This window comes from Triticum dicoccoides, chromosome 2B (assembly GCF_002162155.2).
Source record: "Triticum dicoccoides isolate Atlit2015 ecotype Zavitan chromosome 2B, WEW_v2.0, whole genome shotgun sequence".
Taxonomy (NCBI): domain Eukaryota; kingdom Viridiplantae; phylum Streptophyta; class Magnoliopsida; order Poales; family Poaceae; genus Triticum; species Triticum dicoccoides.
The window spans coordinates 483,347,992-483,355,610 of NC_041383.1; the positions used below are offsets into that span (position 1 = coordinate 483,347,992).

A 7,619-nucleotide genomic window follows, 5' to 3' on the forward strand; every position below is an offset into this window, starting at 1 on the left:
AAGTTTGACTTCTCAAAAGAATCATGTGGAATATGTTATGGAACTAAGGAAGTTATGTAAGTTTGCTCTCCCTTTACACCTTGCAGCTTGTGCGAGAATGTTAGTTTGAGTTCATACGGCTTTCCTTCCCCCTCCCTCTCTCCTTGTTTGTCTGGTGTATCATTCCGAAAATGTATCTAGGCCCACATAGTGGGTTTTGATAATTAATGACAACAATATTAAAAAACCTAACATTCTCTTTTAAGTGTTGATCAGTTTTAGTCCAAGAGATACTATGTTGGAAATTGTTTTCGACCCTTGGAAAATAAGAAGAATGGTCCAGCGACATTAAGGATAAATTCCTATGGTTTTGTGATAACAAATCACATTGAGATATATTTTCACAAAAAAAGATATCTAGTACAGTTACGATCTTACGAATGGTGCCTGATTGGAGCTTCTAAGATGGGGTCAGTGAAGGGCTTCGTATTTAATTGGTTGGAATACCAATTCAGTAAGGAAACTGAAACGAGAATGAATATGAATGTGTTTGTTTGGCTGTTCTCTGAACTGAGTTTCAATACCAAATCCTTTTTGGATGAAAAACTCTCAAATTGCATAGTTACATGAGTATGAAGATTATGATTTGTTCTACATGGCTCGAAACAAAAATAGCCCTCGTAGCATGCGTTAGCCCTGGCCCCCACCAACTGTCGCTCGGCGGCTCCGTGGTCACCACCACCGATGCGAGGAACGATTGAGAAGCTCGAGAATTTATCGATGGCATGGATCCAGATGCCAGCTATGAGGAGCATCTCCGCCCGCGCGTCGGCCCAAGTCGCTGCCACCGCTGCGAAGACCGACCAAGAAGGTCAGGCATGACTCGATGGCATGTATCATCCAGACGCCGGCCATGTGGAGCATCTCCACTAGCGCGTTGGCCTTGAGGATACTTTAACTTAAATTTGTTCAGATCTATCAAGCATATCTCATCTGGACCCTCTGACGTGTTTTCCTTTCGTTTAGAACCTCCGAACGACACAAAGTTCCTCGATATGAAAAATGATAACTCTCGCTCTCGCTTAAAAAACATGTACAAGTTCCCAAAAAATGTTCGACGTCTAGAGAAGAACACGCATAGTTTTGGAAAAATGTTAATGAATTCTAGAATATTATTCATGGATTTTAAAAATGGTTAAGCTTTTAATTTTTTTCCTAATAATGTTTATTTACTAAAAAGAGAAAAGATGAAGAACCATTAAAAAATAACAGAAAAAACAGAGAAAAATCTCACATATAAAACAATGAGGAACCTATAGAAATTAAGTGGAAAAATGAAACAAAAACCAACAGAAAATCTTGGAGAAAATTTGTCAAAAAACTATTCAAAGGCACATAGTCAGAAGAAATGAGTCATACCATTAATGTTTTTGGTGCGTGTTACAGCGACAATATGTCAAGGTAAGAATGTGAATTAAGGCAAATAAGATCATGACACCCATGAGCTGCCTCCTGGGTGGGCTAGGCACCTGTGCTCAACTAGATCGGATTATTTTGCCTTTTTTATATATTTTTTCGTTTTTCGCTTCTTGTTTTATTATCCATTTTCTCTTTAAATTTTATTAATATAAATGCATTTCAGATTATTTTTATGAAATCTCTACTTATCTAAAAGAAACGTAAGATTCCCTCTCCTCTCTTATGTCAACCCGTTTCGCCGACTCTCGCTCCCCGCATCGTTCCTCCCACCCCACATCATCATTCCACCTGGGTTTTTTTTCCCCGGTTTTTTCCTCAGACCGACTTTGGTGCGTTAAGAAAGAAAGTCCATATCCTGGCCCGCTCCTCAAACCATCATCTATTGCCCCAGTCGCATCCCCGTAAGGGTTTCCATGCCTCCAGAGCAGCGGCGACGGTGACGGGTAACAATTTCGCGAAGGCGTCGGCCACTGCGCTCCCCGGTTGCGAGCCCGAGGGGATCTGGGCCAGGCGCGTGCCGCGGCGGAAGCAGCTGCCCTCGACGACGGCGGCGCGGGCATCCGAGTTCTCCACCCCTCTTATGCCATCGGACCAGCAGCAACACAGGATCCGGACGCTCGAGGTGTACGGGGTTGAAGCCGAGGTATACTCCCTGACCAGCGCTCCTCCCTCAGCATGACGGCGTCGTTCCTCCAACTTCCCTCACTGATGATAGTCTTCAAAATTTTGGCTCGTACTACCACCACCTTCTCCACGCAGGTAAACTCAATCTGGTTGCTCCCGCCCTCCGCATGGTGAAATTAGTTGTTCGTGCATGGCTGTTAGATAGGTAGAGATCATCAGGTAAGAAGGGTTCATGCATACAACAAGCGCGGTGCACGAACACATACATGTCATCTTGACTGCAAGTGCAATTAGCCAGTCCATCGGCCTCGTGCATGTGGCTGCACATGCCATGTGGTCCTTGATCAAGTACTTAACTGAGTGATAAAATTACTATGGTTATCTTCAGGGGAAAGATTTATTGCAACTTCTTCATTCAGGAATGAGGAGCAAATTATTATGCACTAGCACTAATATGGTTACCTTCGATGGGATTATTGCCTGCATGTGCTTCTTCAAGTTTTTTTTTCTGTGTTTTCTCTTTTGGTTGTTCCTTTTCTACAAGTGTTGTCGTATAAACGGAAATGAAACTCACATTCTATTTTTCAGATGTATAATAAATGTGAGACGGCATTCAAACTCGCCAAAAACTGATATGTACATAGATTTAAGGGTTATCATTCACTTAAATCTCGATGAACTGATATCTGTTTACATTCGGAACTGAGATAAATAGGAATCATTTTGTTCATGATACTTGGTTACATGAGCTTTTTCTCTTCCATGTAGGCCAAAATTGTACAAAGTTATCTCCTGAAGTTATATCGAAGGTGACTTTTGTGAGGTAACCATCTAAATTAGTTTTTAATATTTGTTACAGGCTCTTGTGTTGAAGGGATTTTCGCTTGGTCAGTCTCTTACCTTTTATTATTTCAAGAATGAATTTGTAAATGTTGCAGTAGCAGGGGATGAAACTATTAAAAAAAGGGACAATTGTGTTAAAAAAAACCACTTCCATACATTTGGACTAATGTTCTGTATCCATTTTAGGTTCTGAAAAATGAAATGCGGTAAAAAGTAAAGCTTAGTTGCAGCAACATGCTTAGACTGCAATGAATAGGGGTTATTGTTGATCAGCCTGTAAGGTCAATAAACAATGTTAGTCCATAATGTTGCTTAATATGGATGAGAATCATGAAAGATATATTTTTTCACGGTTGATAATGAACCTCTAAAATGCTTAGATGCCGGTGTAACACACGGGCAATTACCTAGTAATAAAAAGGGCAGCGATCTGCGCCGGCGCACCGGCCCAACAGTTGGGCCGGTCGAGGCCCAGCCGTCCGATGCGGTTTGCATGGACCGTTAGATCTGCGCGCATACACAGACTGAAGCAACCGTTGCAGCAAAAAAGAACAGTTTTGTTGCGACCGTGTACGAACAGGCACAAGAAGAAAAACAGGGAGTTGGATCCCCCCGCGACTGACCGTCCCCGATCCGCGGCGGCGGTGGCTAGATCCGCCTGTTATTCGTTCCCCGCGGCCGAATCACGTCGACGAGGGGCTCCCCCACCTATCAAGCCGCCTTGGAATTGCTTCAATCATGTCTTACATACGTCATGACCTCCTTGCCGCCATGGATTTGGGCTCGAGCTCCGTTACGGCCGGTCGAGGTTGCAGCTCGTCGCGAGCCCGTAGCAGCTCGCCGGCGACCGGATGCAGCATGCACCCCTGCCCCCCGTGCTGGATCTCGCCGCCAGAATTCACGGAAACCCGTGCTGGGTCGTAGCTCAGCCATGATGGATGTAGCAAAACATTATGCCGGTTGTAGCAAAAAACGATGCTAATTGTAGCAAAACCGCGACGCCGGCTGTGTGTTGTAGCAAAACGTGACGCTAGTTGTAGCAAAATGCTATGCCAGTTGTAGCAAAAATCTATGCCGGTTGAAGCATGTAGCAAAACTGCAGCATTTTATCATCTTCTTCCACCTTCAGCCGTCGCTGGTTGAAGCTTTCTTATTTTCATAGTGTCTAGTTGTAGCTTTCTCTCTCAATGGTGGGAGCTTTTTCCAACAAACCGTTGAAGCTTTTTTACCAAAAGTTGTAGCTATTTTCTTTTTAGCAGCACTTGGTCAAGGTTTTTTGTGTCGTTTCGGTTGAAGCTTTTTTAATCGAAGGATGTAGCATTTCATGTCAACGGTTGTAGCTTTCCGGCGATGGCGCTGACCGCTTGTAGCTTTCTCTACATCCGGTTGAAGCTTTTCATCTAGGGGATGAAGCTTTTTTTTAAACGGTTGCAACATGAGGGGGTGCGACGATTCTGCAGAAGCCTCCGGTGTCGACCATCGCCGTCCGGCTCGTCGGCGGCGAGGCAGAAGCACGAGACGTGTGGGAGTTGCAACCGCCGGGGATGGGGATTGGTCAACGGGCTGCATCCAATGGCGAAACGGGCTGTAAAGCATGGCGGGGTGAGATCGACATCCATGGACGCGCGGGGGATTCGACCTTCCATGGCCGACGGCGAGATGTGGGCGCCGGCGCTGCAGGAGATGAGGATGGGGACGAGATCCGCGGAGCTGCGAGACAGGAATGAGGCGAGATTCGCGAGATCCGCAGCGCCACGTGGTTGCTCGCGACTGGGTTGCGGCGTGCGCGCGTGGACTGGACCGGCCGAAGCTTCGGCCGGTGCCCCGGCCCCAAACGTTTTCCTAATAAAAATGTGTACTATTCTCCTTCAGGCCGGGATGCATCACGACATTACTCCACACAGTTCGCCTGTCGCCAAAAAAAAAAAAAAAACTGTTCGCCTTGTGATAGATCCATTCCCACCTGTAGGTCTGCGCCGCAGTTCCTGTCGCCGGAGAACCTCCGCCGCCCACCGTCGCCGGGTTCTCTTGCGAAGACTACCGACCACCGTCGTCATCTCAAAAGTCTATGCCCCCTTTGTATTACGCCTCTCTCAACCCATTTCGTCGTGATCTGCCTCCGCTGGCCGTATCTGTTCTGGAGTTTTACGGCGGCGATCCTCTAGAGCAGCGTGTGTCCCCATGGAAAGACCCAGCAGCGGGGAGGAGGGAGAGAGGGACTCTCCCAACGAGAGGAGGATCTCGCTGGAGACGGCGGCGGCAGAGGCGGACGACTCCGTCCCGTACATAGGGCAGCGGTTCCCGACACACGAGGCGGCGTACGAGCTCTACAGCGGGTTCGCAAAGCAGTGCGGGTTCTCGATCCGGCGGCACCGTACGGAGGGGAAGGACGGCGTGGGCAAGGGGCTGACCCGGCGGTACTTCGTGTGCCACCGCGCCGGCAACACGCCAGCGAAGCCCTTCGACGACGGCGCCAAGCAGCAGAGGAACAGGAAGTCCTCCCGCTGCGGGTGCCAGGCGTACCTACGCATTGGTAGGGATGCGGGAGCAGGTGGTCTGGAGTGGCGAGTCACGGGGTTCTCTAACCACCACAATCATGAGCTCCTCCGGCAGGATGAAGTTCGCTTTCTGCCGGCGTACCGTGTCATCTCCGACTCGGACAGAGACAGGATCTTGGTGTTTGCAAAATCTGGGATCTCTGTGCAGCAGATGATGAGGATAATGGAGCTGGAGAAGTGCGTCCAGCCTGGGAATCTCCCATTTACTGATAAGGATGTGAGAAATCTCATACACTCCTTCAGGAGGTTCGACCAGGAGGATGAGATTGTCGACCTGCTTAAGATGTGCAGAAATGTTAAGGAGAAGGATCCCAATTTCAAGTATGACTACACCAAAGACGCGAGCAACTGCCTTGAGAATATTGCCTGGTCGTACGCATCATCGATCCAGTCTTACGAGGTATTTGGTGATGCTGTTGTATTTGACACCACTCATCGGCTAACTTCTATTGACATGACACTGGGTATTTGGATTGGAATGAACAATCATGGGATGCCTTGCTTCTTCAGTTGCGCGCTTCTGAGGGAGGGAAATCTGCAATCCTTCACATGGGCATTACAGGTAACCATTGAGGGTGAAAAACTCGTGGTCCTCTTTACAACCGTTCTCTTAGAAAGTCTTTCTTGTTGACAGGTATTTCTCAACTTCATGAACAGAAAAGCTCCACAGACAATATTGACTGATCAAAATATGTATCTCAAAGAAGCAGTTCAAAAGGAGCTACCAAACACAAAGCATGCCCTCTCCATCGGGCTTATTGCATTAAGGTTTCCATCTTGGTTCAATGCAGTTCTCGGGAGACACTATAATGACTGGGAAAACGAGTTCTATAGGCTGAACAACATGGAAAGCACAATGGACTTCGATCTTGGATGGAGTGACATGGTGAGCTGCTATGGATTACATGGAAATAGGCACATTGCTAGCTTATTTGCATCACGGAAGCTTTGGGCATCGCCATATTTGGGAGGACATTTTTAGGCAGGGCTGGCTGCTTTGCCGGGAATTTCAAAAATAAAGGATTTCATTCAGCGGTTGTTGAGCGCCCAGACATGCCTATCCCACTTCATTGAGCAGGTGACCATTTCATCTCATGTTTACCAAATGCCAAGTATTTTTTGCCCCTTGTAAGAAAAATTGTGATACCCTTTCACCAGTCACTACTGCTCCTGTTGAGTTCATTATAGTTTGCTGCAAGCCAACTTTGTGCAAAGTAAAAGAGTAATATAATAGTGTTCATTTTTTTACATAGGTTGCGGTAGTTGTTGACTACAAAGATCAAGCTGGGGAACAACAAATAGCGCAACAAAGCTCGGAAAATACAATTCTCAAGACGGCAGCTCCAGTGGAAGGACATGCTGCAGCTGTTTTCACCCCGTATGCATTCTATAAGCTACAGGATGAGCTTGTAGAGGCTGCTCATTATGCATACTTCCACTTGGAAGGGAATGCTTTTCTTGTCCGGCACCATACCAAGACAGATGGCGGTTGCAATGTCACATGGAACCAAAAGGAGGAGCTAATTTCTTGCAGCTGCCAAATGTTTGAGTCATCAGGGATCCTCTGCCGGCATGCCCTCCGTGTGCTGACAACGCTAAACTACTTTCAGATCCCGGACCATTACCTTCCTGTCCGATGGCATAGAACCCAGCCACAACATTCCAAGTCATTGATTGGCGCTCCTGATCATGGCAGATCATATGAAAGGGTGAAAGCGCTCCAGTCCATGGTCTCAGTTCTGGTGAGCGAAGCAGGCAAATCGGAGGAACGGATGGATCTCGCAACACAGGAGGTCTCTGTCCTACTGTCCCGGATAAGGCAGCAACCTGTTGTGGCGAATGTTTCAGGTGATAGTGTTCGTCAGCAGCGGTGACTGATTTTGGTAGCTTTCCAAGGGGCAACCATTTTGAACTGTCCAGCCAGTTCTTTACAAGTATTTAGGCTCAGTTTGCAGTTACTGAACCGTATGGTTTATTTGATCATTTTTGCTAAATTTCAATAGACTGATTTTGATTTCGTACTCAGTCAAATTTTGGGGCCATTAGATCTGAAGGCGCACATCTCAGCGCGTGATTCTGAAAGCATCCGTCTTTCTTGGTTTCGGGTTTTTATATTCGTGGTTTTTTACGGGGTGT

The 7,619-nt window shown here is 46.9% G+C and overlaps 1 pseudogene; it reads left to right on the forward strand.

The window, feature by feature from the left end:
- The first annotated feature begins 3,865 nt into the window (after nucleotides 1-3,865).
- Nucleotides 3,866-7,619, forward strand: part of LOC119364367 — a 7,400-nt pseudogene continuing 3,646 nt past the window's right edge.